This window comes from Pseudophryne corroboree, chromosome 11, assembly GCF_028390025.1.
Source record: "Pseudophryne corroboree isolate aPseCor3 chromosome 11, aPseCor3.hap2, whole genome shotgun sequence".
In the NCBI taxonomy this organism is placed as follows: Eukaryota; Metazoa; Chordata; class Amphibia; order Anura; family Myobatrachidae; genus Pseudophryne; species Pseudophryne corroboree.
Window position 1 is genome coordinate 125,298,176 of NC_086454.1, and position 9,888 is coordinate 125,308,063.

Here is a 9,888-nt window from a genome sequence, read left to right on the forward strand (position 1 = left end):
ATTAGGACTATAAATCATACTTGCCTACCTGACCCTCTCCATGAGGGAGAAAATGCTCTGTTCCTTGACTTTCCTGGTAATGTATGATTGCCATCACCTGTGGTGAAACACCTTTCTTATCAATTACCTAGCTCACCACAGGTGATGGCAATCATACATTACCAGGAAAGTCCAGGAACAGAGCATTTTCTCCCTCATGGAGAGGGTCAGGTAGGCAAGTATGCTATAAATTGGAAGTAAAAAAAAAGGTTTGACAGAAAACATTCAGAAAAACGTTAGTAAAATATATTGAAAGTTTTAAAACTAATGGCCCCTACACACTGGCAAATCCGCCGCTGAGCTGCCCGACGGCGGATATGGCCGACGGGTGACCCGGCGACAGGGGGGAGGTGACGGCATCACCCGGCTCCATGGCACTGTATGCTTATATGGGCAATCTCATCCATATTGGCCTGCATGCATAAGCAACGGGGCACCAACGATTAACGAGCGCGGGGCCGCGCATCGTTAATCGTTGGTGCCTACACACTGCACAATATGAACGAGTTCTCGTTCATTAATGAACGAGAACGTTCATGTCGTACAGTTTTATCTGCCAGTGTGTAGGGCCCTTAAGATCACAACTTTTCCCCAGTCTTGGGTAAATGACACACTGGATTTAGAAAGGCAATTTAGTCATCTTGCACATCAATCTGTTTAAATTAATAAGTTATTTATTTAGACATTTTAAACATTTTATCATGGCTTACAGAGAACTGTCTTTTTACTCAGTCATTGAAGATGGAATTGCAGCTAAAAAGGCAGGCACTAGAGAAAGCTATAGCTATATATATATATATATATATATATATATATATATATATACAATGCGAAAGCCTTCGCTCACTCACTTACTGACTCATCACTAATTCTCTTACTTCCCGATATGTTAGGAAGCTGAAATGTAACATAGGTATTCTTCAGGTGGGAAATAAGAAAACTACATAATTAGAATTTTAATAAACCTCCCCTAATGGGATGAAAATGGGGTTGACACAATGACATCATCACGATGCATGGCATGCGTTGCGTAAACGATAACACCCAAACGGACAATTAGATCAAGATTTGGATGGCATCTCCAGTGTGTAGAATTTCACAAACTACAAAAATGTGAAAGCCCTCATTCACTCACTCATCACTAATTCTCTTACTTCCCAATCAGGGGTGTAGCGAGGGTGGCTCTGGTGGAGTGCGAGCTCCAGGCGCCGGAAAAGTTAGCGGGCACGTCGGAGCCTACTCACTAGGCAGCCACAGAGCAGGAGGAGGAGAAGCAGAGGGGTGCACACTGACTTGGACAATAAGTAGGGAACAGGGCAGGGCAGAGAAGACAGCAAAAGACACTGACAGCCAGCACATGCCGGAGATCTGCTGCCCTCTTTATATGTCTCACTGTCTGCTTGTAACTGTGCAGCAGGTTACTTTTTTCCTGCTACACCACTCCCTGCCCCAGCTGCTGCAGGACCTCTCTTTATCTCAGCTGCTGCATAACCTCTTTCTGCCCCCACTGCTGCAGCACCTCTCTGCCCAGGCTGCTGCAGCACCCCTTTCTGCCTCGGCTGCTGCAGCACCTCACTCTGCCTCAGTTGTTGCAGCACTTCTCTCTGCTACAGCTGCTACAGCACCTCTCACTACATTAATGCTACAGCACCTCTCTCTACCCCAGCGGCTGCTGCAGCACCTCTCTCTGCTTTAGAAGCTGCAGATTAACATGTATAAGTGGCTCTACTATGTTAGAACCTCCCCTATATTTTTGTCCCTGTTTTAAACATGAGGGGCACCCAAAGGAAACTTTCACTCTGAGCTCCAATAACGCCCAAACAGACAATCGGATAAAAATGTGGATTGCATCTCCAGTGGTTACAATTTAATAAACTACCAAAATGGTCCTGTCCCTTTTTACCGTATCTGCTATGGGTGCTCCTCGGGTAACGGCGAGAACCATAGATTAATATTCACTTACATTAAGACGTCTCAAATTTACAGCTCTATATATTTACCAAATTTTTAACACTTATTTATATTTACAACCATGAAACTCAGGAACATTGGGGGTAATTCCAAGTTGATTGCAGCAGGAATTTAGTTAGCAATTGGGCAAAACCATGTGCACTGCAGGGGAGGCAGATTTAACATGTGCAGAGAGAGTTAGATTTGGGTGTGATGTGTTCAATCTGCAATCTAATTTGCAGTGTAAAAATAAAGCAGCCAGTATTTACCCTGCACAGAAATAAAATAACCCACCCAAATCTAACTCTCTGCACATGTTAAATCTGCCTCCCCTGCAGTGCACATTAGTGATGAGCGGGTTCGGTTCCTCGGAATCCGAACCCCCCCGAACTTCAGCCTTTTTACACGGGTCCGAGGCAGACTCGGATCTTCCCGCCTTGCTCGGTTAACCCGAGCGCGCCCGAACGTCATCATCCCGCTGTCGGATTCTCGCGAGGCTCGGATTCTATCGCGAGACTCGGATTCTATATAAGGAGCCGCGCGTCGCCGCCATTTTCACACGTGCATTGAGATTGATAGGGAGAGGACGTGGCTGGCGTCCTCTCCGTTTAGAATAGAAATAGATAGAGAGTGAGAGTGAGACACTTGATTTACTGGAGCTTAGGAGTACTCAGAGAGTGCAGAGTTTACTAGTGACTGACCAGTGACCACCAGTGCAGTTTTATTATTATTTAATATAATCCGTTCTCTGCCTGAAAAAAAACGATACACAGTGACACAGTATACCATATCTGTGCTCAGCCTCAGTGTGCTGCATCATCTATGTATATCTGACTGTGCTGAGTGCTCACTGCTCACACAGCTTAATTGTGGGGGAGACTGGGGAGCAGTTATAGCAGGAGTACATTAACAGTGCACACTTTTGCTGCCAGAGTGCCACTGCCAGTGTGACTGACCAGTGACCACTGACCACCAGTATATTGTGATTGTCTGCCTGAAAAAGTTAAACACTCGTCGTGTGGTGTTTTTATTCTATAAACGCATTCTGCTGACAGTGTCCAGCAGGTCCGTCATTATATAATATATACCTGTCCTGCAGTAGTGATATATATATATATTTTTTATATCATTATCATCCAGTCTATATTAGCAGCAGATGCAGTACGGTAGTCCACGGCTGTAGCTACCTCTGTGTCAGCAGTCGCTCGTCCATCCATAATTGTATACCACCTACCTGTGGTGTTTTTTTTTTTTTCTATCTTCTTGATACTAGTAGCTTACTTTAGGAGTCTGCAGTGCTGACAGTGTCCAGCAGGTCCGTCATTATATAACATATACCTGTCCGGCTGCAGTAGTGATATATATATATTTTTTATATCATTATCATCCAGTCTATATTAGCAGCAGACGCAGTACGGTAGTCCACGGCTGTAGCTACCTCTGTGTCGGCAGTCGCTCGTCCATCCATAATTGTATACCACCTACCTGTGGTGTTTTTTTTTTTTCTATCTTCTTGATACTAGTAGCTTACTTTAGGAGTCTGCAGTGCTGACAGTGTCCAGCAGGTCCGTCATTATATAATATATATCTGTCCGGCTGCAGTAGTGATATATAAATATATTTTTATATCATTATCATCAAGTCTATATTAGCAGCAGACGCAGTACGGTAGTCCACGGCTGTAGCTACCTCTGTGTCGGCAGTCGCTCGTCCATCCATAATTGTATACCACCTACCTGTGGTGTTTTTTTTTTCTTCTATCTTCTTGATACTAGTAGCTTACTTTAGGAGTCTGCAGTGCTGACAGTGTCCAGCAGGTCCGTCATTATATAATATATACCTGTCCGGCTGCAGTAGTGATATATATATATTTTTTATATCATTATCATCCAGTCTATATTAGCAGCAGACGCAGTACGGTAGTCCACGGCTGTAGCTACCTCTGTGTCGGCAGTCGCTCGTCCATCCATAATTGTATACCACCTACCTGTGGTGTTTTTTTTTTTCTATCTTCTTGATACTAGTAGCTTACTTTAGGAGTCTGCAGTGCTGACAGTGTCCAGCAGGTCCGTCATTATATAATATATACCTGTCCGGCTGCAGTAGTGATATATATATATTTTTTATATCATTATCATCCAGTCTATATTAGCAGCAGACGCAGTACGGTAGTCCACGGCTGTAGCTACCTCTGTGTCGGCAGTCGCTCGTCCATCCATAATTGTATACCACCTACCTGTGGTGTTTTTTTTTCTTTCTATCTTCTTGATACTAGTAGCTTACTTTAGGAGTCTGCAGTGCTGACAGTGTCCAGCAGGTCCGTCATTATATAATATATACCTGTCCGGCTGCAGTAGTGATATATATATATTTTTTGTATCATTATCATCCAGTCTATATTAGCAGCAGACGCAGTACGGTAGAACAAAAATGTTGAGGTTCCAAAAATAGGGAAAGATCAAGATCGACTTCCACCTCGTGCTGAAGCTGCTGCCACTAGTCATGGCCGAGACGATGAAATGCCATCAACGTCGTCTGCCAAGGCCGATGCCCAATGTCATAGTACAGAGCATGTAAAATCCAAAACACCAAATATCAGTAAAAAAAGGACTCAAAAATCTAAAATAAAATTGTCGGAGGAGAAGCGTAAACTTGCCAATATGCCATTTACCACACGGAGTGGCAAGGAACGGCTGAGGCCCTGGCCTATGTTCATGGCTAGTGGTTCAGCTTCACATGAGGATGGAAGCACTCAGCCTCTCGCTAGAAAAATGAAAAGACTCAAGCTGGCAAAAGCACAGCAAAGAACTGTGCGTTCTTCGAAATCACAAATCCGCAAGGAGAGTCCAATTGTGTCGTTTGCGATGCCTGACCTTCCCAACACTGGACGTGAAGAGCATGCGCCTTCCACCATTTGCACGCCCCCTGCAAGTGCTGGAAGGAGCACCCGCAGTCCAGTTCCTGATAGTCAGATTGAAGATGTCAGTGTTGAAGTACACCAGGATGAGGAGGATATGGGTGTTGCTGGCGCTGGGGAGGAAATTGACCAGGAGGATTCTGATGGTGAGGTGGTTTGTTTAAGTCAGGCACCCGGGGAGACACCTGTTGTCCGTGGGAGGAATAGGGCCATTGACATGCCAGGTGAAAATACCAAAAAAATCAGCTCTTCGGTGTGGAAGTATTTCAACAGAAATGCGGACATTTGTCAAGCCGTATGTTGCCTTTGTCAAGCTGTAATAAGTAGGGGTAAGGACGTTAACCACCTCGGAACATCCTCCCTTATACGTCACCTGCAGCGCATTCATCATAAGTCAGTGACAAGTTCAAAAACTTTGGGCGACAGCGGAAGCAGTCCACTGACCAGTAAATCCCTTCCTCTTGTAACCAAGCTCACGCAAACCACCCCACCAACTCCCTCAGTGTCAATTTCCTCCTTCACCAGGAATGCCAATAGTCCTGCAGGCCATGTCACTAGCAATTCTGATGAGTCCTCTCCTGCCTGGGATTCCGCCGATGCATCCTTGCGTGTAACGCCTACTGCTGCTGGCGCTGCTGTTGTTGCTGCTGGGAGTCGATGGTCATCCCAGAGGGGAAGTCGTAAGACCACTTTTACTACTTCCACCAAGCAATTGACTGTCCAACAGTCCTTTGCGAGGAAGATGAAATATCACAGCAGTCATCCTGCTGCAAAGCGGATAACTGAGGCCTTGGCATCCTGGGCGGTGAGAAACGTGGTTCCGGTATCCATCATTACTGCAGAGCCAACTAGAGACTTGTTGGAGGTACTGTGTCCCCGGTACCAAATACCATCTAGGTTCCATTTCTCTAGGCAGGCGATACCGAAAATGTACACAGACCTCAGAAAAAGACTCACCAGTGTCCTAAAAATGCAGTTGTACCCAATGTCCACTTAACCACGGACATGTGGACAAGTGGAGCAGGGCAGGCTCAGGACTATATGACTGTGACAGCCCACTGGGTAGATGTATGGACTCCCGCCGCAAGAACAGCAGCGGCGGCACCAGTAGCAGCATCTCGCAAACGCCAACTCTTTCCTAGGCAGGCAACGCTTTGTATCACCGCTTTCCAGAATACGCACACAGCTGAAAACCTCTTACGGCAATCGCGGAATGGCTTACCCCAATTGGACTCTCCTGTGGATTTGTGGCATCGGACAACGCCAGCAATATTGTGTGTGCATTAAATCTGGGCAAATTCCAGCACGTCCCATGTTTTGCACATACCTTGAATTTGGTGGTGCAGAATTATTTAAAAAATGAGAGGGGCGTGCAAGAGATGTTGTCGGTGGCCAGAAGAATTGCGGGACACTTTCGGCGTACAGGCACCACGTACAGAAGACTGGAGCACCACCAAAAACGCCTGAACCTGCCCTGCCATCATCTGAAGCAAGAAGTGGTAACGAGGTGGAATTCAACCCTCTATATGCTTCAGAGGTTGGAGGAGCAGCAAAAGGCCATTCAAGCCTATACAACTGAGCATGATATAGGAGGTGGAATGCACCTGTCTCAAGCGCAGTGGAGAATGATTTCAACGTTGTGCAAGGTTCTGCAACCTTTTGAACTTGCCACACGTGAAGTCAGTTCAGACACTGCCAGCCTGAGTCAGGTCATTCCCCTCATCAGGCTTTTGCAGAAGAAGCTGGAGACATTGAAGGAGGAGCTAACACAGAGCGATTCCGCTAGGCATGTGGGACTTGTGGATGGAGCCCTTAATTCGCTTAACAAGGATTCACGGGTGGTCAATCTGTTGAAATCAGAGCACTACATTTTGGCCACCGTGCTCGATCCTAGATTTAAAACCTACCTTGGATCTCTCTTTCCGGCAGACACAAGTCTGCTGGGGTTCAAAGAACTGCTGGTGACAAAATTGTCAAGTCAAGCGGAACGCGACCTGTCAACATCTCCTCCTTCACATTCTCCCGCAACTGGGGGTGCGAGGAAAAGGCTCAAAATTCCGAGCCCACCCGCTGGCGGTGATGCAGGGCAGTCTGGAGCGACTGCTGATGCTGACATCTGGTCCGGACTGAAGGACCTGACAACGATTACGGACATGTCGTCTACTGTCACTGCATATGATTCTCTCCCCATTGAAAGAATGGTGGAGGATTATATGAGTGACCGCATCCAAGTAGGCACGTCAGACAGTCCGTACTTATACTGGCAGGAAAAAGAGGCAATTTGGAGGCCCTTGCACAAACTGGCTTTATTCTACCTAAGTTGCCCTCCCACAAGTGTGTACTCCGAAAGAGTGTTTAGTGCCGCCGCTCACCTTGTCAGCAATCGGCGTACGAGGTTACATCCAGAAAATGTGGAGAAAATGATGTTCATTAAAATGAATTATAATCAATTCCTCCGTGGAGACATTCACCAGCAGCAATTGCCTCCACAAAGTACACAGGGAGCTGAGATGGTGGATTCCAGTGGGGACGAATTGATAATCTGTGAGGAGGGGGATGTACACGGTGATATATCGGAGGATGATGATGAGGTGGACATCTTGCCTCTGTAGAGCCAGTTTGTGCAAGGAGAGATTAATTGCTTCTTTTTTGGTGGGGGTCCAAACCAACCCGTCATTTCAGTCACAGTCGTGTGGCAGACCCTGTCACTGAAATGATGGGTTGGTTAAAGTGTGCATGTCCTGTTTATACAACATAAGGGTGGGTGGGAGGGCCCAAGGACAATTCCATCTTGCACCTCTTTATTCTTTCATTTTTCTTTGCGTCATGTGCTGTTTGGGGAGTAGTTTTTGGAAGGGCCATCCTGCGTGACACTGCAGTGCCACTCCTAGATGGGCCAGGTGTTTGTGTCGGCCACTTGGGTCGCTTATCTTAGTCACACAGCTACCTCATTGCGCATCTTTTTTTTCTTCTTTGCGTCATGTGCTGTTTGGGGAGTAGTTTTTTGAAGGGCCATCCTGCGTGACACTGCAGTGCCACTCCTAGATGGGCCAGGTGTTTGTGTCGGCCACTAGGGTCGCTTAGCTTAGTCACACAGCTACCTCATTGCGCCTCTTTTTTTCTTTGCGTCATGTGCTGTTTGGGGGGTGTTTTTTTGAAGGGCCATCCTGCGTGACACTGCAGTGCCACTCCTAGATGGGCCAGGTGTTTGTGTCGGCCACTAGGGTCGCTTATCTTAGTCACACAGCTACCTCATTGCGCATCTTTTTTTTCTTCTTTGCGTCATGTGCTGTTTGGGGAGTAGTTTTTTGAAGGGCCATCCTGCGTGACACTGCAGTGCCACTCCTAGATGGGCCAGGTGTTTGTGTCGGCCACTAGGGTCGCTTAGCTTAGTCACACAGCTACCTCATTGCGCCTCTTTTTTTCTTTGCGTCATGTGCTGTTTGGGGGGTGTTTTTTGGAAGGGCCATCCTGCGTGACACTGCAGTGCCACTCCTAGATGGGCCAGGTGTTTGTGTCGGCCACTAGGGTCGCTTAGCTTACTCACACAGCTACCTCATTGCGCCTCTTTTTTTTCTTCTTTGCGTCATGTGCTGTTTGGGGAGTAGTTTTTGGAAGGGCCATCCTGCGTGACACTGCAGTGCCACTCCTAGATGGGCCAGGTGTTTGTGTCGGCCACTTGGGTCGCTTATCTTAGTCACACAGCTACCTCATTGTGCCTCTTTTTTTCTTTGCGTCATGTGCTGTTTGGGGGGTGTTTTTTGGAAGGGCCATCCTGCGTGACACTGCAGTGCCACTCCTAGATGGGCCAGGTGTTTGTGTCGGCCACTTGGGTCGCTTATCTTAGTCACACAGCTACCTCATTGCGCCTCTTTTTTTCTTTGCGTCATGTGCTGTTTGGGGGGTGTTTTTTGGAAGGGCCATCCTGCGTGACACTGCAGTGCCACTCCTAGATGGGCCAGGTGTTTGTGTCGGCCACTAGGGTCGCTTATCTTAGTCACACAGCTACCTCATTGCGCATCTTTTTTTTCTTCTTTGCGTCATGTGCTGTTTGGGGAGTAGTTTTTTGAAGGGCCATCCTGCGTGACACTGCAGTGCCACTACTAGATGGGCCAGGTGTTTGTGTCGGCCACTAGGGTCGCTTAGCTTAGTCACACAGCTACCTCATTGCGCCTCTTTTTTTCTTTGCGTCATGTGCTGTTTGGGGGGTGTTTTTTTGAAGGGCCATCCTGCGTGACACTGCAGTGCCACTCCTAGATGGGCCAGGTGTTTGTGTCGGCCACTAGGGTCGCTTAGCTTACTCACACAGCTACCTCATTGCGCCTCTTTTTTTTCTTCTTTGCGTCATGTGCTGTTTGGGGAGTAGTTTTTGGAAGGGCCATCCTGCGTGACACTGCAGTGCCACTCCTAGATGGGCCAGGTGTTTGTGTCGGCCACTTGGGTCGCTGAGCTTAGTCATCCAGCGACCTCGGTGCAAATTTTAGGACTAAAAATAATATTGTGAGGTGTGAGGTGTTCAGAATAGACTGAAAATGAGTGGAAATTATGGTTATTGAGGTTAATAATACTTTGGGATCAAAATGACCCCCAAATTCTATGATTTAAGCTGTTTTTTAGGGTTTTTTGACAAAAACACCCGAATCCAAAACACACCCGAATCCGACAAAAAAAATTCGGTGAGGTTTTGCCAAAACGCGTTCGAACCCAAAACACGGCCGCGGAACCGAACCCAAAACCAAAACACAAAACCCGAAAAATTTCCGGTGCTCATCACTAGTGCACATGGTTTTGCCCAATTGCTAACTAAATTCCTGGTGCGATCAACTTGGAATTACCCCCATTGTGCGAAGAACGGGTACAACAGCTAGTAACAGGAATAACTGGCTGTTCTGGAATTAAGAACAGCTCGTTAGTAATAAAAGAGAGGCTATAACCACAACAATTGGCAATTTGTTTTCAGCTTGGTTGTACAGGTTGAGTAT